This window comes from Pinus tabuliformis, chromosome 1_1 (genome assembly GCF_031772625.1).
Source record: "Pinus tabuliformis cultivar Carrire ecotype Pingquan chromosome 1_1, CPIR1, whole genome shotgun sequence".
NCBI lineage: Eukaryota > Viridiplantae > Streptophyta > Pinopsida > Pinales > Pinaceae > Pinus > Pinus tabuliformis.
The window spans coordinates 700,495,371-700,520,898 of record NC_142297.1 but is presented as its reverse complement, the minus strand read 5'-3'; the positions used below and the strand labels follow the sequence as shown (position 1 = coordinate 700,520,898).

Genomic DNA, 25,528 nt, shown 5'->3' with positions numbered 1-25,528 from the left:
TACTTGAAGAGTAAAGAAGACCATGACCAACACTTGTAGATGATTCATCAAACTCTAAGAGATAATGAACTATATGCCCAATTAAGCAAGTATTCATTTTACCATAAACAAATTCATTATCTAGGACATGTAATATTAGAAGAAGGAATTGTAGTTGATATAGAAAAGATAAAATCAATAATGGAGTGGCCAACACCCAAGAATTTAAAAGAATCCAAATCTTTTATGGGCATCACAGGCTACTATAAGAGATTTATAAAAGGATTTTCCAAACTTGCATATCTAATTAATTCTTATAGAAGAAAGGGATTAAGTTTGAGTGGAGTAAAAAGTGGCAAGATAGCTTTGAAAGATAAAACAACTTTTGACCACAACATCAATTTTAAAATCAGTTGATCCCAACAAGGATTTCGTGGTATGTGCAAATGCATGTAAGGAATGCCTGGGGGGTCTTAATGCAGGATGGTCATGTTATTTGTTATGAGCCTAGAAAGTTGAAAGAACATGAGAAAAATTATGCTACTCGTGATCTAGAATTAGTAGCCATCATTCATGCATTCAAAATGTGGAGACATTACCTGATAGGGAGAAAATATTAGTTAAGGTCAAACAATGTTGGTCTCAAATATCTATTTGATACAACAAATCTAAATGCCAGACAAGCAAGATGGTTAGCATTTATTAGTGAATATGATTTTGAGTTTGCACATATCAAGGGAAAATAAAACATAATAGTTGATGCCTTAAGCAAGAAACTTAATCAGGTTTGTGCTACATCAACAATCATTTGGTCAATAAACCTAGTAGAACAAGTCAAAGTAGTTGCAAATTAATAATGATTTGGAATATTTGAAAATCAAAGGAAAAGTGTTGAAAATTGAAAAATTGGAGAAGTAGAGAAATTATTTTTCAATAGAAAACCAAGTTATATTACTATTTAAGGGTAGAATTTATGTACCCGATGACATAAATTTGAAACATTTCATCTTAGATGAGCTGCACAAAATACCAAAAGTTAGACATCCTAGCTATAAAAAGATGATCACTATATTAAGAAGGGATTTTTATTAGCCAAATATGAAAATGAGATAGCAGAATATGTAGCTAGATGTCTTTAGTGCTAGCAAGTTAAGGCATCTCATCAATACCCGGTTGGATTGTTGCAAACCCTACCCATTCTAGAATGGAAATGGGGAGACAAGTTCACTAGACTGCCAAAGAATAGAAAATAGCATGACTCCATTATGTTAATGGTTGACAAACTTAGTAAAACAACACATTTATCATGGTCAAATCCACTTTTAAGGCCATAAAAATTGCAAAAATATTCATGAGGGAAATTTTTAGGCTTCATGGGATACCTAAAGCTGTAATTTTAGATAGGGATGCAAAATTCACATCCAAAATTTAAAAGTGGTTGTTTGAAAACATGGGAACAAAGTTAAACTTTAGTACATCCTATCATCCTCAAAATGATGGTCAAATAAAGAGGACCAGTCAAATATTGGAGGATATGTTAAGGATGTATGTCAAAGGCAAACAAAATAAATGGGAGGATTATCTGCACTTAACAGAGTTTTCTTATAACAATGGATAACAAGCCTCCTTAAAATGAGGCCTTTTGAAGTCATGTGTGAAATAAGATGCAAGGTACCCCTAACCGGGGATAATCTTGAAGACAGATTGGTATTAGGCCCAAAAAATGGAATAAGTATTCAAGTAGGTTAAACATGATTTGAAAACATCCCAAGACTGTCAAAAAAGTTATGCAAACTTGAAAAAACTCAGAAAGAGTATAATGTGGGAGATCATGTTTCTTTAAAAATAAAGCCTAAGAAGAGCACACTCAAACTTGGTAGTTGTGCCATGTTATCTCCTAGATATTGTGGACCTTTTGAGGTGTTAGCTAGGGTTGGGTCTGTAGCTTATCAGCTAGCCCTACTAGCCAAAATTAAAATTCATAATGTTTTTCATCTTTCTTTGTTAAAAAAGGATGTATATGACCACTCTCATGTTATTGGTTAGCATGATGTACAAGTGGAACTAGAAGGAGAGTTCATAGTAGAACCACTATATATTCTAGACTGAAGGGTAGTTACACTCCAGAATGGATATATCGTTTAGTTGAAGGTTTAATGGAAAAAATTTACCCTGGAAGAAGCAACTTGGGAGTTGGATGATGCTTTCAAAGAAACATATCCATATTTGTTTTGATAAAAATTGGAAATCATTTCTGGAAAAAGTTGTTGATTAGACACCAAGACAGTGTCAAATTAAAGTGGGGGAGGATATCATATCACTTAGATTAATGATTTTGTAATTAAATATGCATACACTTATTTCTGGTTAAAGTATATTACATTAAAATACAAATGAACACTTTAATTACCAACAAAATTTAATGATGATAATATCTGATGTACAGATGTAATTATATGTTTTTATTTTGTGAATAGTGAAAAGAATGGGAAATTAATTATTGATTACAAATGGCTGAAAGAGATAAATGTTGCAATTATTGAGGAAGTGTTATTACCCATTAAGAAGTCCTAGGCATCTAATCTAGGTGATTATATTTAATTAAGGAATTATGATATTGGCCAATTAATTGTTTCCTAGAAGACAATAAGTTGTCCTCAAGAGTGGGAAACAAGAGATCATTTATGAGAAAATAAATACCTGGCACTTGTTGGTGAGGTGGAGGTAGTTATTAACCAAAGAAGAGTGGTAGATGAGGTAATATTTGTTGTTTTTACTAGCTTTTGTCTGATTATTTTGAGAAAGAATAAAGACTATGGAGAAGAAAGCAGCAGAAGATAGGAAAAAGAAGAATTGAAAACCTAGCTGCTCGGGGGGGCATTGGTTGTGTAACATTTTCATGGTTTGGAGGATCCAAATATCCAACAATTAATTTCCCAGAAAAGAAAAACTTATATCAAATCAATATCTCTAACTTTATATTTAATTGTTTTATATGAAGAGGGTGGGACCTGGTTATATATTTTATTTGGTTTATTAAGTTTTCATTGTCATATTCTATTTATGATTTGCATGCAAATACAAATGGAAGATAAATATTCTATTACAATTTTTTGATATTTTTCTATAGAAAAATCCCTGATTCAAGGAATATCGATTATCTTGTAAAAAAATTTCTGATTGTTTAAATTACTATACTTATTGTTTTGGTTAGAGGAAGAGACTTATTCAATAAGTCTGTTGGTAGAATAAATGTTAACTACGAGACAAATTTGGGTTAGATATATATTATTTATAGATACCAGAACTGATAGATTAACTCTATATCAGAGATGCTTTTTAGAATATATACAAACATAATTACAACGTAAAAAGAGTATATGAATAATACTAATATATGTATACATAAATGAAAATTAGAAGAATTTATATCATATACCGACTAAAATTGATATAGAAGACTTGAAAATATAACTATGTATACAAGTTATTTTATATAAGGACCTTATTAGAATAGGGATTTTTGACTTGAAAATAATAGAGATATGAGTTATATGGGAAAACTATATTGGAATAGAACTATAACAACTTTTGAAATTTTCCAGTAGAATTTTTATTTATAAATGAAGAACATGCGAGTTTAATTGAGAAAGAACTGGTAGTAAAAACTTAATAATTTTAAAATGGAAATTTAGAATTCAAAGGCCTTATGTAGCTATAGAAAATGTATAAAAAAATAATATTTATGCAGACAAAAATAAGTCTATTCTATGGTACTTAACAATCCAATAAAGAAATAGGCTTATAGCCTTTTTAAAACATTAAAATCCAAAAATAAACCGTCAAAGGATAGTATATGGCATGAGAGGCATAAAAAATTTATGATAGAAAATCCAAAATCCAAATCACTTGGTACTCTAGCCCTTGAGCAGAGGAAAATCTAGCCGAAATAGGAGATAGGATCAAGAGTTGGAAACCTCGACTTGCTAAAATAGAGATATGAATCGGTAAACAAGAAGGACATATAGTTTGAATACATTTGTAAGATTCTTCCCTCACGAGCGAAAATCATACCTATAAAAAAATAAACACATGTATGTGTTAGGAACTTTTGATAAATGATCTTAAAGAAAGACACAAAAGGTGCTAAAATATTACTATAAAATTAATGGAGGACGATAAGTCACCTAAATAAGCTTTGGTTGTAATTTTCGCATACATGTTTTGCTGTACAGTGAAATTAAAATAGTCAATATAATATTTTAATTAAGAAGGATTAAAATAAGTTAAAGCTTGGGTGTAATAATAAGAAGAAAATATACTATATAAAACACCAAGGATGCTAGGAATAATAAATTATTACAGATGGACATTAATAATAGCAAATAATTAAACTATATCTATCCATTGTTGTTACTATCCTCTTATAGAAAAATGGATAAATGACCTATAATAAAATGGCTATAGAGACCAACATGTTTAAATAGAAAATTAATGAAACATCAATTTTAATAATAATGAATTGTTGTATAGTTAAAAGCCTTAGGGTTTGAAAGCGAGACTGAACCCCAATTGGGTTATGGTTGGAATAACCCAAAATATGTAATTAGTAATTCAAAATAAAGAACCAGAGTAACTACTAAGGGTTTGCGATAATGAATTGGTATAGTTGTAAAGAGAAACAAAAATGATATATGTATTAACACATAAGCAGACTAAGAAAAGAACTAATGCACAACAACAATGACCCTCTTTCTGTAAGAAAAAAGAATATATCAAAGGTATGAAGACATAATACATCAACACTAACCTTAAAATAGGAACAATAACAAAAGACAAATTTCCCTTAATATTTTGATATCAAAACTGATACAACTATTCAAATAAGGAATATTGTACACCTTTGGCCTTTACTAGATAGCAATAGTCTAAGACCAAACCTATGACATCCGGACGATTAAATAAATTGAATAGAAAGACCAAGAGTAAAACTTTAAAGAGAGCAATGATATTGTGAAAAAGATATAGAAATTTTAAATAGGTAACAAGGGTGAGCTCCTGGAAAATGAAGAACTTAATGAGAAAAATAAAAGCTTACCTACATGCGGAAGCATGAAAAATCTAAGGATGGAGACTCTGCATATAATATTCTAAACAATCCCCTACATGATAATTCCTTGAATGAAGACCTCGACGGATAAGTGAAATTGGAATTTAGAAACTAAACCCTTTATGTAGCAGAGAACCCTTATTATTTTGCAAACATAAAATAAAAGAGAAGGCGTTATGCACAAATTAAACAATGACATTTAGCCATGAAGTCATAACACAAATGTCATAAATAAAATTTAAATAGAGCATACCTTTGTCACAAATTTTGAATTGTTGCAGAGGAACATGTTCCACTTGATAGAGCATGAATTCAATAGTTCTTAAAGAACAAATGGTGAAAAATAACATCGAAAAGAGGGAAACCACATAACACTTGGTAAGAAATATCGTTGAAATCTTAGCCAAAGAGTGGTATGACCGGAAAAGGACTCTGGTGAAATGAATGTGACATAGTAAAAACTCAACAAAGTCATTATCATCACCATAAAAACCCTAATGCAATTTTTTTTTGCTGAGTTAAAATATATAATTTTAACCATTAATGTGTTAGATTGATACACCATACATGGCTTCAAGGATAAGCTCCACTTGTAGGAGTAGAACTATCCATAAGCCTCACATTTACCATATGGAATTTGATATAAACATTACATAAGTCACATTTACCATATGGAATTTGACATAAACATTACATAAGTGTAATAAGTTAATACCACTTTCACAAATAACGAGAGGAACAACGCCCTTTATATGGCCAAAATCATAATAAAACAATAAAATAGATTGTGGCAACATTTCAAATGAAATCATGACGTTTATAATGGGAAAACTATTAAATCATTGAGAATAACATAGTGTAAAGGTATAACATGAGTTTACAATCATATCTAATGATTAGTATCACATGCTTTCAATACCAATTATGAAATGGACAAAGGTCCATATTTTATATAAAGACATACAACACGTCTATCATAATATTAAACCACATGCTTTATTCAATTAATGCCTTGAAATATTATAAGGTGATGGAACAACATAACATATATGTGTATATGTTTCATAGTTGAATATCCAGAAATTGAAGGTTGTATATATATGAGTAAGTTAAGAAAAAAAAAGAAATTGAAGGTTGTATATATATATGAGTAAGTTAAAGAAAAAAAAAAAAATAGTCCGGCCGGCCCATAACTTATATGGATGAAATTAGAAAACATATCTTTTTTAATGTTTTGGACAAATTAGAATATAAGTGACAAAAAATGCTACAAAGAATATAGGAAAAATAATCTTATGGTGTCACTGGACAATATATGTGTGTGTTGAATTCTATAATATCAATATACATAGGTAAATGAATATGTACTCCTTGTAATTCAAAAAAAATAAATTAGGTGTTAGTGAGTCTTTACTTATGTTTTAATGAAATAATGGGTGAATGATGGTAAATAATACTGATTTTTTTTTTTTTTTTTATGTTAATTTCCTGTTCTAAATGGCATATGAATTCCTGACTGTTATGTGCTAGTATATGGCATAAATGGTCTGAGTTTGAAAGGGTGGTTAAATCCCTCTTTGAATATAAATAACTATCAGAATATGCCATGAATATATTGATACTAGGCCTTGGTATCATGTGTATGAGCTCTGGAAGGATGACCAAGGTTGAGCTACAAACCAATTAAGAGAGTCGAAGGATGGGGTTTAAGCCCATAGCCCATATGGTCACACACTATAGTTAAGTGCTAAGAGCGGAGGCCCAACTCTAATTTTATACACACACATACATAATTGCATTGGGATAGAATTCTATAGTTATGGAGGAAAAGGGCTTAACCCTCGTTAAGCCATATGACCTCATGCTATGACTAGGGTCGAGGAGTAGAGGCGTGAGCACCGAGAGTGGGCCCTAAAATGAATCAATGGTAGATGGTTCTTACTTATTGAAAAATGAAGATCCAATAGAGGAAAAATCCCCGTCAGGCCAACAAGGGGAGGGGGGAGTGCACGCTTCAATCACAACCGTTGGAATCATGGAGAGCATCATGGCCATTGATGGGATACTATATAACCTGGAGTAGGAATAGTGATAACAAACTCCCCCTGCTAGGTAAACAATGGGAGGGGGTCCGCTTTTTTATCACAATTATTGAATTCCTTAGGTGCATAGGACTGTTGGATTACTTTGAAATAATTAAAATAGGGAATTTCTAAATTATGTGGGGTTAAAGCCAATGATGGGGTCCACAACCAACATGTTAATGATGTGGACCAGAGGTTGACGTGATGCCATGATGGCGTGACACATGGCACCCAACTTTAACAATTTGAAATGGCCAACTAGGCCAAAAATGAGTGCAACAGGGCACACTTGGAGGAGGCTACATGGCGGGTGTGACATCACCTAACCTAAAGTCACAGGCACAGTTATGGGAGGGGTCCCACAATTAAATATTCATAGTTGATTCCTCCATTGGACACAAAACGTTGATCGACTATTGGGGTGGTGTGTGTGTGTGTGTATAGTCCCCGGGGTTGGATAGGGCCATAGCCCATATGGTTAAGCACTAAGGGAAGAGGCCCAACTCTAATTTTATACACATAGATTCACACACATACATAATTGTACAGGGCTAGAATTCTATAGCTCTGGAAGAAAAAGGCTTAACGCTCGTTAATCTATATGACCTGGCATTATGACCAGGGCCGAGGAATGAGGGCATGAGAACCAGGAGTTTGCCCTAAAATGAATCAATGGTAGAGGGTTCTTTCTTATTCGGTAATGAAGATCGAATAGAGGATAGCCTATGGAAAGGTTAGCAAGGGGAGGGGGGGGAGTGCACATTTCAATCACAACTGTTGGAATCACGAAGAGAACAAAGGCCATTGATGGGCTACCATGAAACCTAGTGCAGGAACTATGATAACATACCCCACCCTTCCAGGTCAAAAATGGGAGGGGGGTCCATGTTTTGATCACAACTATTGAATTCCCCTAGTACGTAGGATTGTTGGGTTACTCCGAACTAATTACAATAGGAAATTCCTAAATTGTGTGGGGTTAGAGCCAAGGGTGGAGCCCATAACCAGCATGGTAATGATGTGGATCAGAGGGTGAAGTGGTGCCATGATGGCGTGACACATGGCACCCAAATTTGAACATTTTAAATGACCAACTAGGCCAAAAATGAGTGCCACAGGGCACTCTTGGAGGAGGCCACATGGTGGGTGTGACATCACCTAGGTTGATGTCACACACACACACACACACACACACACACACACACACACACACACACACACATATATATATATATGGGGTCGGACAAGGTCATAGCCCATGTGTTCAAGCCCTATAGTTAAGCACTAACGACAGAGGCCCAACTCTAATTTTATATATATAGAGACACACACACATGCATAATTGCGCAGGGATAAAATTATATAGCTCTGGAAGAAAAGGGCTTAAACCTCGATCATCCATACAACCTCACTCTATGACTAGGTCCGAGGAGCGTAGGCGTGCACACTGGGAGTGGGCCCTAAAATAAATTAATGGTGGAGAGTTATTGCTTATTGTATAATGCAAATCCAATAGAGGAAAACCCCTCACCAAGCCAGCAAGGGGAGGGGGAGAGTTTATGTTTCAATCACAACTGTTGGAATCGTAGAGAGCACTGGGGCCATTAATGGGATACCATGGATCCTGGACCAAGAATTGTGATAACGAACCCCCCCTTCCAGGTCAATAATGGGAGGGGGGTTCGTGTTTTGATCACAACTGTTAAATTCCACAGGTGCATAGGATTGTTGGATTACTCCGAATTAATTATAATAGGGAAGTTCTAAATTGTGTGGGGTTAGAGACAATGATGGGGCCCACAACCATCATGGTAATGATGTGGACTAGAGGGTGACGTGGTGACATGATGGTGTGACACAGGGCACTGTTGGAGGAGGCCACATGGAGGGTGTGATGTCATCTATGTTGACATCACGCGCATGGTTATGGGAGACATCCCACAATTAAATCTTGGCAGTTCATTCCACTGTTGGACGAGGATTGTTGAACAAAGGAATGAACTGCCAATATTTAATCGTGGGATGTCTACCATAACCATGCTCGTGATGTCAGCATAGGTGACGTCACACCCGCCATGTGGCCTCCTCCAAGAGTGCCCTGTGGTACTCATTTTTGGCTTAGTTGGTCATTTCAAATGGTGATTATCTAGTTATGATTTGTCAATCACTATGGTTAAGTGCTACGGGCGGAGGTCCAATTCTAATTTTATATATGTAAACACACACACACACACACACATATACATAATTGCATGGGGTTGGAATTCTATAGCGCTGGAGGAAAAGGGATTAACCCTTGTTAAGCCATATGACCTTTGCGCTATGACCATGTCAAGGAGTGGAGGCGTGAGAACTAGAAGTGGACCCGAAAATGAATAATTGGTGGAGGGTTCTCGCTTATTAGACAATGAAGATCTAATGGAGGAAAACCCCTCACCAGGTGAGCAAGGGGAGGGGGGGAGTGCATGCTTCAATCAAAACTGTCGGAATCACAAAGAGCATTGGGGCCATTGATGGGCTACCATGGAACTTGGAGCAAGAATCATAATAATGAAACCCTTTGCAAGGTCAAGAATGGATGGGTGTCCATGTTTTGATCACAACTGTTGAATACCCCAGGTACATAGGACCGTTGGATTACTATGAATTAATTATAATAGGGAATTTTTAAATTGTGTGGGGTTAGAGCCAATGGTGGGGCCCACATAAGGCATGGTAATGATGTGGACCAAAGGGTGACGTGGTGCCATGATGGCGTGACACATGACACTTGAATTTGACCATTTGAAATGACCAACTAGGCCAAAAATGAGTGCCATAGGGCACTCTTAGAGGAGGCCACATGGCAAGTGTGATGTCACCTAGGCTAGCATCACCAGCATGGTTATGGGAGGAATCCCACAATTAAACCTTAGCTATTGATTCCTCTATTGGACAAGGACCATTGATCGACCATTGGGGTAGTGTGTGTGTATATATATATATATATATATATATATATATATATATGGTCCTCAGGGATGGACAAGGTCACTTGGGATAGGTAGGTGCCATTGGGTGGTGACGTGGCTATGCCAGGTGTAGACGAGTAGGATGGTGAGCTAGCTAGTGGCCACATGGCAGTTCAAGATGACATGGTAGTGTTTAATATCCCAATATTCAATTAGCCACAACTTTCAATCTAGAGGTTTGATTAGGGAAAATTTTGTATCATTGGAAAGGTCTCGATGAGACAAACACAATGGAGCTATTTGTTTTGCGTTTTGAAAAGTTTTTAAAATATCAATTTTTTAGACCCCATCTACATAACAATACCTTGGAGGTTGGGTCATCATAGTAACATACCTCCTTTCACCTTTCATGAGGTCTATGGGTGCTAAGGGGGTGTGTTACAAAATTAATGAAAAGGTGGAGTGAAAAATTAGATAAAGCTTTGAATATTTCTTGTTCTTATCTCCTTAAGAGTGGTGAACAGCTATTTCCTCCGCCCTGTCCTCAATTCACTCAAGTATCCCTTCCCTCCCTTATTTTCTATACATAATCTCAACTAGCACTTATATATCTTGCTCCTTTGTACCTTCCTATTATTCTATGCTTTGTTCCATTCCATTATTAGTCCACCTTTATTTTGGCTGGCGCTCTTTCCTTTAGTGCACCCCTTCCTTAAAATTCCAATTCACAGGAAAAAGTGTAGTTCAATTGAGAATCGCTTCTTATTTGCCAAGAAGAGGTCTATTAGGTTAATTGATAGCTATAGGTGGTCATATCAATATTCATAGAATACTTACAATCTAGATTATGCTCTCATTACTCTACCTAGCATCACAAAGAGGCACACATTAAGGCTTTTGCTGCTAATGAGTGCTTGGTGTCACATTTTATATTTTTAAGTGGTTTTAGAAGAAAGAAAGAGTGTTATGAAGTTAATGTAATTCACTATAATATCTTGTTTAGAATATGAAGTTAGTGCAATTCACTATAATATCATGTTTAGAATTCTAGGAAGAGCATATAAATGGGACACACTAAAAAAGTTTTCGCTGGAGTCTCTAATAATTGTATTAACTATAAGTTTTTTTGAATATATAAATTTATATTTTAAAGAAGTTTTTATAAATTTTAAGAGTTTATTGATGAATTTCAAATTTGAAGGTTGTTTCAATTGGATTTTTTTTTGGAGGGGGGGCGAAGGGGGCGAGTGGATTGTTCATTTCTTCTCAACCAAATCATCAGTAATAAAACTAGCATAGATCCATCTTAACTCCAAATCTACCAAGGGTTGAGAGGGATCAAATCGCTTGAAGTGCAAATCCCTTTTAGAGTGAAAAGATAATTCATCCGTCTTGACGCTTGGTAGATCTAGAGTTAAGATGGATCTACGCTGATTTTAACATTCACGTCACTCTTTTCAACACCTCCCACATTCTTCATAACACTTTTAATACTCTTTTCTAATCCACTATGGTTTACTTTGAGATAAACCATAGGAAACAATCCCATCTTGACTCGGCTAAAATCATAAAAATGGGACATGCCTGACCTATCTAAAAAAGTCATACTTAACATTTAAAGTAAAAGACGAGCTGCCATGCTTGGCTGCGAATTAATTGAGCCATTCATACATGTGAGAGACCATAGAATAACTAGAGTCAGTCACATTGTGCCAAAGCATTCCCCCAAAGCATTCCTATCAAGCAGAATCGTTGCAAGTAGTTCTTCCCCTACTGGCGTGTGTTACTAGAAGTTCCATAAGCACCAACGAATGGATTCCTTCATCAAAACTTTCTCACTCGAAGTTCGCTGAACGTTCCACTAATTATCATTTTTAGATTACTTGGCAAGCTATGTTGAGGCATCTCTGCCATTAAATTTTTCATCTAATAATTTTTAACATCATCCATATCCATCGGATCATAGATCCCGAAATATTCTGAAAATCTGCAATCACTTAAGGATGACCGTTGATATAGCACTGCTATAAACATATCAGAAAACTATCCTAAGTTAGTCATTTTATATATATACAAACATACATTTTTTCACACTATTGTGTGTCACCTAATCGAGGTACAGATAGAAAGAGACAACATAAAAGAAATAATGAAACCCATTAGAAGCCAGTACTACGCCTATATATTGGTTCAAACATTAACTGTATGAGGCAACATTTATACGTGAGCATATTAAGTATAAAATTTAAATTGCAGTGCTCATGCGATGTGCCAAACAGATGAATAGTTATGAATTGAAGGAATACAGCAACCTGAAAAGAGTAGGTTCAAAACGGGTACCTTGGATATGGGATCAGATCTACTTAACTTTGCATGTGTTAATCGGATCTACAATATTTCAAGAATCTGCATTCAACTTAATCTCAGGGTTCCAAACAAACAAATCTTTAGAGTGTAGCCCTCACCAAGTCATATTGAGTTGCCAATGATAAGGTGCCCAAATCTTCCCAAGAACGACGTGACATGTCATAAACCCATACACGCTGTATCTCCACGTCCCCTTCGTCTGCTTGGCTGTGGAAGCGTGTGATCCACATAAAAGCACCCCGACCTCCCAACAGATCATGACGTTTCCACAACGAATTAGAAGGTGGGGATGGAATGAATTCCTCTGCTCTGAAAATTTTGAGGAGCTTATCCATTTTCCAAACCCTTAATTCCATCATCCCATTTGTGCTGCGGCCGCCTACCAGACACACCTCATTTTCATGCTCTGCAATACACACGGGAACGGACAACTCGTGGTTCACTGGGATTGGGTCCAACCACGCCTCTTCTTCCAAGTCAAACACCAGCACCATGTATGGAATGTACACCATGTATGGAATGCACCAAGTTTGCACACAATCCATCACCCAACACAATAGACGCCCATTCACAATTTGAGCGTTACAATCTAAGGGTGGGCCAATTTTTAGCTTACTGCTAATTTCCCTCGACTCTGGTATTTTCTTCCACGTCAGCTCTTTGAAGTTGTAAACATAAGTGGTTCTTTCAGAATGAAAATCGAACGGAATCGACTTCTGGCACAGGACGAGCTTGGGTACACCGTTTTTCTGATCGAACGCGATTCCGGCAATCTCCGAGAGACTTCCCCCGCTGCAGTCATTGTCCGGCGCCGTCAGAATCCATCGATCGTTGTGAGAGAGAGGATTGAACACCAGAAATATCCTCTCAGTTGTTGAAGGCCGTTGGAAAGTCTGGTAGCACAAGAACCCGTCGCCGTAAGCAGTCAACGTCCACAGATGGTTGATAACGCCAAACTGCCAGAACGTGCGTCTAGTTTGGCGGTAGAAGGGCGTGTGAGATGGGCGGTTTTTTTCATACTGAATCACAAACTCTAAATCCGAGAGCAGAGATTTAAAATAGTTACATGAAAATTGCAGTGTGAGCAAATCCTTGGGAGAAAGGCTTTTGAGCACCCTAAGTTGAACATCCCAATCAAGTTTAGCCCAAGTATTTTCCATGCTTTCTCTTGCTCCTACTCTTCTTCTGAATATATTTTCACACCTTCCTGTGTGTCGCAGAATTTATAAATCTCTCTTCACACCTTCATGTGTGTCGCAAAATTTATATGTGGCGTACCATGCTCGTTTTGTTTATTATTTGTCTAATTTAGAATTCAAGACTTACTGTTCGCTTTTCTAAAAGTAGAAAGTATAGCTTCTAAGTGTTCGCTTTTCTAACAGTAGAAAGTTTTTATTGTTTTTACTAGGTCGTTTTGTTTTCTTAGAGCTTTTTTAGTGTGCGCTTTTCTATTATTAATTTTTTTATAATGTGCGTTTTTCCTAATTTATACCTCAAAACATGCCACTTATTATAGCTTTTTTCGCGTCCATTTTTTATTTTATTTTTTTAATTGTGAGAACGTTTTTATATTTTTTATTAAGACGATTGTGATTTATATTTTACCAAATTAATATGTTGAGTTGCATTATTTTAAAAGATATTTTTAATTTTTAATTTAATAAAAAAATATTTATATGAGAAAAGCAAGATATTTTAATATTATAATAAAATAATGTTTTTTAATTAAATATAATTTATTTATGTATTATTATTATATGTCTTATTATTATTATTAATGTATTATTATTATAGTTTATTTATGTCTTTCTCCTATTGAGAGCCTTGCTATGCTCAGGTTTCTGTTGTACAAGCACAAGCTCAATAACATAGACAACCATAGACTTCCTAAGCTAGCTTTAAATTCCAGCCAAAACCACCTAAGGCTTAACCGAGGATGGCATAAGGACACAAGGGCCTGGTTAAAATATTGGGAGATCAATGAGAATGATGCTTTGCAAAACATAAATAACATTAAAGATATTGTTACTTCTAAGTTCAAAGAAAAATTGTGTTGTGAGAAAGATTTAACGTCTAAAAGAAAATTAAGTTATTATAAGAAGGTCATCAACCCCACCCTTGAAGATCAAAAGTATCTCTCTATTCTAACTAGCTCAAAGAAGAAAATTAATATAGCAAAGATTAGAACGAATTCTCATGAGCTCCATAGTGAAACTGGTCGCTAGGCAGTTCCTAAAACGCCATGGATGGAAAGGATCTGCCATATTTGTGAGAACAGGAGCATCGAGGATGAAAACCACTTCCTCTTAGAGTGCCCTGCATACAACCACATTAGATCTCAATTTCACAACCTTTGTTACAATACTGACCTTCCTAGCCTTTTACAATGCCAAAATTATAGTGAGCTCGGGAGGCTTCTCTCCAAGCTTTTCGAGCATAGGAATAAAATCTTAAATCAAAATAAATAATTTGTCTTTTTAGGTCCCATAGATCATTATTTGGTCTCAGCGGACGTTAACCATCATCATCATCATCATATATTGTGATAATTAAAATTATATTAATAATTTATTAAATTATTATTAAAATAGTATATATATATATATATAAAATTTCAATTTAGGTTTAATATTATTTTTTTTAGGGAGTGAAAATATAAATTAACTTTGAAAATGATATTAACCATTAAATAATTAAATGTTTATTTTTAAATAACATTAATCATTTTTCGATTTAAAACGAACAAAATAATAATAATGAAATTAAACAAATTTTATAGTCTATTTTTGAATATTAAAATTAATTTATTGCTTTACTTGTATTTGTGTATTAAAATATGTGTATTAAAGTGATGGTTCCTTCTTAGGCTTTTGTGATCCATATCAATTTTGAGAAGAATCTTTGGCCAAAATCACATAGAGAAATTTTTGTCGACGCTTTTCAAACCAATGAGCATATCTTGCTATGCATTATAAATAGATCGGGTAGAATATCCAATGACCAAATTTCCAAATCAAGTAACGGCTAAAATGATAACAGCTAGATTGACTAGGGAACGACTAGTTAGACTATGAAGGGCATAATTCATTTAAATAAGTAAATCCAGTTATTAATTTCCTTATAAATGGACAATTTTATAATTGCAAATATATGTTAGAATAAGCGAGTTAATAAATCAAGTAATAGAGAACAATTAATTATATTTTAATTAAATATAAGTTAATTATATTTTAAATAAAATATAAGTTAAAGGGACATTTAAATCTTAATTTAAATTAAGAAAATAAATGAATAAAATAATTAGTTATCAAAGAAGTTATTAGTTAGTTGAATAAGTTAGAAATAGAATAATCTATAAATAGTTAATTCTATTTTAAAATAAAAGCTAAATGACATATATTTATGAATATATATTAAAATAAAAAGATTTATATTCGTAATCAAAGAGTATCCCTATAAAAATACTAGAGAAATTACAATATTAACTAATAGTTTATTAAGGATAAAAATAGTTTATAAAAAATAAAAATAAAAATAAAAATAAAAATAAAAAATAGTCAAAAATAAATATTAGAGAATTCAAGTATTAGAAAAATTACAAATATTAAAATTAAAAAAAAAATAAAAATAAAAATATTAGTTTAAAAGTCAAATAAATAAATAAAAATAAAAAATAAAAAATATTAATATTGATTTAAAAATCAAAGAGTTTAAATATATAAATATTAGGGAATTAAGTAAAAAAAAAGAATATTTAAGGGAGAAAACGACTAGGAGGAGAGGGCTGGACCCAGCAATTACTGATCTTCCAACCATCCTCTCTATTGAGATTGTTCGACCTTTTTCCAATCTCAAGGGCTTCCCTAAATTTCCCAGCAATCACTGATCTTCCAGCCAATCCTCTCTATTGAGATTGTTCGACCTTTTTCCAATCTCAAGGGCTTCCCTAAATTTCCCGTGATGGAATTGCGACACTCTAGCAATCACACTTTCTTCGATGCGGACATGATTATTGGTTTTCTCCACATGCTCTGCAAAAGTGTAAGACTTGGTTCTCATATGCTTGAGATACACCACTAACAATAGTTTCACTAGACCCACTACAACTTTAATCGAGATGGATCTATAAATGTTTTTAATTATTGATAAAATGACAAATTGGAATGTTTTAGGTTTATTAGCAAAAGTAAATTATAATTTAAAATAAAATAAGAATAAATTTATCATTTATTTTAGAATTTATCTTTACATGATAAAATACAAATTTACCGTTTATTTTATTTAACATAAACTCCAATACAAATTTAATCTTTATTTTATTTAACATAGTTATTTTAAACTTCAATATATTACTAGTGAATTTATTTTAAACTAAGTTTTATTAAAAAAATTAATATATTTATGTTAATATCTAATCTAGTAAACTAGTGAGAAACAAGAAGTCTAAGTCTAACACTATGTCAATGTTTACCGGGATTTGTTTTAAATATCTAAATTTATAGGTAGTTTAGTTGTTTTTTAAATTTATTACCAAATTTTATTTTATATTAAATAAATGTATATCTAATTTTTTACTTAGTTTTTCTATATCAAGTTGGTAGGATTAATAAATTAAAAGATCAACACAATTTTGGTATGTCATAATATCTACTTTCTTATGTCTTAACATGTTACATTAACACGGTACTAGAAATGATCATGGTTTCATAGCAAGTCTCCAATTTGTTACAATTTTTCTTGCAACTAATTTGGAAGCTATCAATTGAAGTGTAAATGACATGTGATCAAACAACTTCTATGCAAATAAGCCATTTCTTGGTTTGGATCTCATGAGATTAACACATTTCATTAAATGGAGAGTAAATGCACTGTTATTACGAAGGATGAGTTGTAGTTTTGTTGTTGTTTGATACAAACTTTGTTTGTGATACAAACCTCTCTACTACCACCATTGTTCTAGTTTACATAGAGATAGAAATATGTGCAACCCGATTGAATTCTAGAGCATGGGGCTATTATCATTGTAACATGTTAAAAATATAAAATGTGTCATTTACCATGTGGTTTTGGGCTGATTCGAGGATTATGTTTATATATTATAAATATAGTTAAATTACATCACCAAATTCTTTATGCATTTGTTGGTGTTGTTTCAAAAGATATTGTTATAAGCGAGAAATAATATGATGATATTATTTAAATCAATTGGCTATAATATTGCAAATAACTATTATTAATATTAGCTGAAGTAATATAGTATAGTGTAATATTTAATTTTTATCATTAAATTTTTGACAAAAATAATTCCATAAAAAAATTATGTAATCATAGCAATTTTATGTATTTGAATGCAAATCATAAACTCAATATATCTAGGTGGTGTTTTAACTTAATCGAGTAAAAAAATCTCCATGATTTAGAGAGTTGTTATGGAAAGAAAATGAAATTTATTATGTAATCATAGCCTTTTTACGTATTTGAATGCAAAATATAAACTCAATATATCGATGTGTTTTAACTTAAGGAGTTGTCTATAATGCAACTTTTTGGAGATTTCGGTGACGGAATACGGCGGAAGAAATTGAGGTTAAATCTTGATTTGTTGCAGTTAAAATGGTTTTTTAACTGCATATTTGGATTCAGCACCGTGAAAAACCCTGGGACGCTTTCATTGTGCAGAAACTAGCTATCAAACTTGCGATTCCAATAAATTCCTGCCGGATTTCGACTGGAAAAACTGCCGGAAAGACTTTCAAAAAGTCGCGTTATATACAACTGCTTAACTTAATGGAGTAAAAAAATCTCCATGATTTAGAGAGTTGTTAGGGAAAGAAAAATGAAAAGTATAACATAATGGGGGAGATACAAATAAATTTAAAATATATAATGATATTATATAAATTTTCCTCAAATTATTTAAAGAAAATGATATTTTTAAAATAAATAAAATAATTGATTATCAAATATAATTGTTCTTTCATATATATATATATATATATATATATATATATATTTCATACAAATTAATTAATTTACACCCATAAATAAATAAAATCTTATCTCTATTCTTATATTTCCAAATGTCACGAAATATCAAAGGTTAGGTTATATGTCGATCGTAGAGGCCACTGCATGAGCCCATTTTTCAGTTGGCCCATTCATATCTTCAGAGCCCTTTCTAGTTTAGTAAGGCTTCTTTAGTTGAGATATCCCCGTACAAATTAATTAATTTACACCCATAAATAAATAAAATCTTATCTCTATTTTTATATTTTCAGATGTCACAAAATATCAAAGGTTAGGTTGTATGTCGATCGTAGAGGCCACTGCATGAGCCCCTTCTTCAGTTGGCCCATTCATATCTTCAGAGTCCTTTCTAGTTTAGTAAGGCTTCTTTAGTTGAGATATCCCCGTACAAATTAATTAATTTACACCCATAAATAAATAAAATCTTATCTCTATTTTTATATTTTCAGATGTCACAAAATATCAAAGGTTAGGTTGTATGTCGATCGTAGAGGCCACTGCATGAGCCCCTTCTTCAGTTGGCCCATTCATATCTTCAGACGCCTTTTCAATTTAGTAAGGCTTCTTTAGTTGAGATGTCCCTGTGACATCAACTTGGGGACATTTGGTCCCATGTACTCCCTTCAATAACACTCATTTTATTAGCCATGACCTTTGTATTTCAAGCACATATGTATATGAGACTCTTTTATATCATTGTATTACTTTCTAGCCCATTGATGCATGCACATAGTGTATCATGTACTATTTTTCTCACACCCATATTGTTGGACGCACTATTATTATTGTACTGAGTTATCTTAGTCGGTATGAGTATGCCTCCCTTGCCTCATTGAGGTCACGTACAAATAATAAAGGAGAATTTTCTTTGACCAATAGGTTTTGCTTCCTCCGGTTATATTTCTTCCCTATGCTGCAATGGTTCTCTCATTCTTTCTCCATTTGACTCCCCCTTTGGTTTCTGGTGAATGTGAATGTATAATGTATTTTGGTCATACGATGTGCTCCTAACACTCGTACATTTGGGAACTATCTATTATCACCTTTAAAGTGACCAACTAGCCATTTTCCATTATGATGATAGAAACACACCATGTGCTATGAGTTTTACGCATTAAACCCACTTTCACCTTCAGAAATAATTTAGAGAACCATTTTTCCTAAGTGAAATTTTGATTTGTGTTATTTAATCTGATTTTTTAACTGTATATATGGATTCAACACCTTGAAAAACCCCTAGGGAACTTCGATTGTACAGGGATTACCCATCAAGCTTGTGATTTCAATAAATTCCTGCCATATTTTAGAGAAACTAGAACAGAAAAACCCAGCAGAAAGACTCCCAAAAAGTCGCACTAAAGACAACTCCAATTATTTTTGCTTAACCACTTGAAAATAATTGAGGAACAAATTTAATTAATTTCATGTTATTCTCATATTTACCTATTTTTGTGAAAATAATTAACATATTTTCACCCATACAAAGGAATATTTATTTTATTTTATGTTTAGCATTAATGAGGTTGCATTATGTCCATGTCTAAGAATAACACCCGAATAGGGTGGGGATGTCTAAGAATAACACCCCCGAATAGGGTGGGGATGTCTAAGAATAACACCCGAATAGGGTGGGGATGTCTAAGAATAACACCCAAATAGGGTGGGGAATTGAACCAGTGATTTAACATCTAGGAGTGTCTTAAAAATGCACCCGATTGCCATCTATCTAAGACCCCGTGGATATCCATAGGAATGACTAAATAAACCAATGTTTATTTATTATTCCTTAAACATTTAACCTTTATCCCTTGAAATAATTATTTATTAATTATTTTTAACACATTTTGACCGCATTACCCATAAATAATTAAATAAAATATTATTTATTTATTATTCCTCATTTCTTCGTGAAATAATTATTAAATGATTATTTAATAATTATTTCTAACTTGCTTTGACCATATATTCTTAAAGTAATTAATAAGTCATTTTTATTTATTTATTACTTTAACAACTTTTCTTATTTAACTTAATTAATCATTAGTTTTTTAGTCTCTTCAATAAATAACGTTTTTTCACCATTTCATCAATATTTTCCTATCCTAAATATACTAATAAATCTTGATTTGGTCTAATAATATTCTATTATTTGATTAAATCTAGACCCATCCTAGCATTTTATTATAAATAGAGAAGTCTTCCTTCACTCTCTACATATGATCATTATCATCATCATTAATCTAATATTTTTACTTTCGAGCTCCCCTCTGTGAGTTCAACTTCCATTGTCAAGAGAGAGAAATAGCCAACTAAAGTGTAGGGATATCAAAAGAACCCTCTTTGTGGATGAGGGATTTAGAGACCCGTGTCTACATTCTTCTTCCTATGCGAATATTATTAATAAAAAAAGTTCCATTGGGTGTTATATATGCAACTTTGGTATACAGATCTTTTGATCTTCCTGTGGATGAGGGCTTTAGAGACCCGTGTCTACATTCTTCTTCCTATGTGAATATTATTAATAAAAAACGTTCCTTTCCATTGGGTGTTATATATGCAACTTTACTATATAGATCTTTTGATCTTCTTAGTTTCTTTTGCAAGTTTATAAGTGTTTTATGTAGACCTAAGGATTGAAGCTGAAGATTATACGGTTTTAACATCTTTTTCTACCTTTTCTTCTTGTTAGGAGAATACATCACCAACCATATAAAATTATATTTTTTACTTTTCTGCTTAGAAATTTACATTGAACAATCCAAGTGGAAAAAGTGTTTATAAAATAAAGCCATAACCTTCATGGCTTTCATAAGGTAATGGTAAGTGATAGAGATCCAAAGTTCACAGGGAATTTTTCTCATACTCAGTCACAAACTCTGAGTCTTAGAGCAGAGAACTAAATAATTACATGAAAATTGCAGTCTGAGAAAATCCGCGAGGGAAAGCCTTTTGAGCACAATAAATTGAACATCTCGATGATGTTTAACCCACATATGGTGTTAATATATATATATGTATGTTGAATTCTATAACATTTTTTTATTTTTATTTTAATTTTATTTTGTTTTATTTTTTTCTAAATTAGACTAATTCTATTAATGTAACAAAAGTAGTACAAGGAGGCATCAGCCTCTGCAGAGCAAGCCCCAAATTATGCCATGTTTAACAACAAAAGACTGGAAAGAGACTATCCACACCAGGGAAACCAGTCCAAAACTATAAGAGTTTTCTTCCCATGTAGGGGTAACAGCCTGTAGGGGTAACAACCTGTTCTGCGCCTGAGTATTGTGGGTTGGGTCTTCAGAATTTTGTGGCTCCTCTCTAAATGCCACCGAGATAGTCGCTATTATGCAGGGACGTTCCAACGTGTAGCGAAATTGAAATTGTGCAGAATGACTGGGCTGTAGAGATGATATAGAGGCAGCAGGAGGCTGGGGAGCAACATCAACATGCCGAGGACTTGAAATTTGAGCCCGCCCCCGACCGTTGCGAGTGGCTGGGTAGCGCCCAAAGAAATGAGCCCTCTAAGGGGAGGATGAGTCAGAGGGGGACGAGTCAGAGAGGGACAAGGAGGGGGGTGATCTTCCTCTGCTACTACCCCTCCTGCAACGCATTCGATGATGCAAATGAGGCATGCTCACTTGGGCAAAATTGAGCGAACGGGGACGAGAAGGAGCAATGCCAAAGAATGAGTGGTCAATGGGAACAGAAGGACCTGTAATTAGCGGTTCAGAGCAGAAATTAAAGACTGAAGAACCAGTGCCTAGGATTCAAGACCGAAGAACTAGTCAGTAGACAACATAGAAGACTCTGCGATAAATGTGCACCATCCATCATCTCAATGCAACATAGAACTTAGCAGCATCTCCTCGTTGTCATGCACGAGCTCGGCTCTGCAGCAGCAGGGAGAAAATTGCAGTTCAGAGGAGGCGGAGCGGGGGGAAGACTGTTTGAAGAGGCCATCTTAAAAACCAAATTGATGAAGCCTCGATCCGCACAGTTCATTAATGTGCCATTAATATTGGCGGTGGCTTTCTGTATATGGTTCTGAGTGGAAGCGTGGGTGGCTAGGTGGCCTCGCCACTTGCCAACCCAAGGTCGCTGCATAGTACCTGCGTGCCTAAACACCCACATCCATGAGTTGAATTCTATTACGTTAATATACATAGGTAAATGAAAATTTATTTGTTATTAAAAAAGAAGAAGGTATTAGTGAGGGTCTTTACTTATGTTTTAATGAAATAATGGGTGAATGCTAGTAAATAATACTGAGATTTTTTATGCTAATTTCTTGTTTTGAATGGCATATGAATTCCTGATTGTTATGTGCTAATAGATGGCCTAAATGGTCTGAATTTGAAAGGGTCATTAAATCCCTGTTTGAATATAAATAACTATCAGAATCTACCATGAATATATTGATACTAGGTCTTGGTATCATGTGTAAGAGCTTTGGAAGGATGACCAAGGCTGACCTACGGACCTGTTAATTTTAATTTATATGTACATGTAAACATGGTCGAAAGCTTAGAATAAATTCACACTATGTTCATATACATGCATAGGCATGTATATGGACATAGAAGAATATATCTATCTATCTATCTATCTATCTATCTATATATATATATATATATATATATATATATATATATATATATATATATTGTGAGGCTGAAATCCTTGAGAGTTGAAGGACGAGACTTAATCTCATAACCCATGTGGTTAAGCACTATAGTTAAGTGCTAAGGGCAGAGGCCTAACTTTAAATTTATACACACACATATATAATTCCACAGGGATAACATTCTATGGCTATGGAGGAAAAGGGCTTAACCCTCGTTAAGCCATATGACTTCACGCTATGACTAGGGCCGAGGAGTGGATGCATGAGTACCTGGAGTGGACCCTTAAATGAATCAATGGTGGAGGGTTCTCGCTTATTGAAAAATCAAGATCCAATAGAGGAAAAGCCCCTGCCAAGTTAGCAAGAGGTGGGGGGAGGGAGTTCACATTTCAATCGCAATCATTGGAATCATGGAGAGCGCAGTGGCCATTGATGGGATACTGTGGAACTTGGAGTAGAAATAGTGATAACAGACTCCCCTCTCTAGGTCAACACTGGGAGGGGGTCCGCATTTTTATGACAACTATTGAATTCCCTAGGTGCATAGGAATGTTGGATTACTTCAAAATAATTAAAATGGGGAAAAACTAAATTGTGTGGGGTTAAAGCCAATGATCGAGTCCACAACCAAAATGGTAATGGTGTGGACCAAAGGTTGACGTGATGTTATTTTAGCGTGATACATGGCACCCAAATTCGACAATTTGAAATCACCAACTAGGACAAAAATGAGTGACAAAGGGCACACTTAGAGGAGGCTACACCTAGACTGAAGTCATAGGCACAGTGACGAGAGGGGTCCCACAATTAAATATTCATTGTTGATTCTTCTTAGTTGTTGATTCTTAGTAGATAGGTCATTTGGGAAATGTATTATTTAAAAATTAAAATTTTTATATAAGACTTTTTAATATTAATTTTCAAATTTTGATTATTAAAATTTAGAAAAATATAATACTTATGATATTTTTAACCTCCATTTTTAACCATTAGCCATTAAAATTTATATATTGATATAAAAAATATATATGAAGAATATAAAAATAAATAAATTATTGATGATGATGATGATGGTTAACATCCACTGAGACCAAACTTTGGTCTATCGGACCTAAGAAACGAATTATTTAGTTTGATTTAAGATTTTATTCTTATACTCAAAAAGCTTGGAGAGAAGCCTCCCGAGCTCCCTATAATTTAATTTTGATATCGTAAAAGGCTAGAAAGATCAGTATTGAAACAAAGATTATAAAATTGAGATCTAATATGGTTGTACGCGGGACAATTCTACTGGTTTTATTAAATCCAAACTATTTTATGAGGACAAAGCATTTCGTCAGCCATACACAAGGCCTTTTCACTTGGGTACCACAACCCCTTTTCACTTGTGTACCACCAGTCCCTGCCTCTTTAACTAGTAGTCAACGCCACCACGCCACCTTGAGGCTCCAAATCCTGTTTTTTTAGTAATATTGACTTTTTTATTACAATCTATATTTTAAGGCAGTATAATATTTATTTGATTCTTTAAAATATTTATTTAATTTATTGTATAGAGAGGTGTATTTTAATTTTAATATAAGGGAGATGTATAATAATTACTTTAGTTTATAAATATATGTGTTTTTTTAAATAAAAATAATTTTTTTTAATAAATAAAAAAGAGAAATATGTAGTTTTATAAATAATAAATTTATTTTATTTTCAATAATAAATAAAATATTTCAATATTTATATTAAACAATATGATTTTTTTAAGATAAAAATAAGGTAGTTGTGAGTGTAATGGAAAAAATACAAATCTTATATTTTTAGTTTAGTGTGTAATTTTTAAATTAAAAAAAAATCAATGTTTATATTAAATAATAATAAAGATATTTCATTCTCACTTAAAGATAAATATTTAAATGCTAATATTAAGTAATATAATGTATATATAAATACTAATATTAAGTAATGTAATTTTATATAAAAATAAGGTAATTGGAAGTAAAAAAAAAAAATACATTTTCAATTTGATATAAAAGAGATATATAAATATATATTATCGCTGACTATAAATAGAATATTTCAATATCCATCTCAAATAAAATAATTTTATATCAATTTTTTTTTTTAAATATAAAACATTTCAAATACTTTCTCGTAAAAAAAATATGTAATTAGTTTTATTCTTTATGTAATAAAAAACACACTAAACAAAATATTTTAATATACAATATTAAATAATATAAAGAAAATTATAAATAAATTACTTTAATAACTATGTTGATTTAAACCAGGTATATTTAAAAAAAATCTAGTAATTTTATTAATAGGAAACAAAAATTACACCTCATACTCCATATGCCATTAACAGTATTGTGGTTCCTGTAATTCATAT

General features: G+C 33.2%; 1 long non-coding RNA gene across 1 annotated transcript; it reads right to left on the bottom strand.

Moving 5' to 3' along the window:
- Nucleotides 1-3,768: 3,768 nt before the first annotated feature.
- On the bottom strand, nucleotides 3,769-4,209 carry LOC149215432 (uncharacterized). The gene is made up of 2 exons (XR_016250485.1): nucleotides 4,167-4,209; nucleotides 3,769-4,053 (listed from the first exon to the last, which is right to left on the bottom strand). It is a non-coding gene; the product is annotated as an uncharacterized LOC149215432 (long non-coding RNA).
- Nucleotides 4,210-25,528: the final 21,319 nt, after the last annotated feature.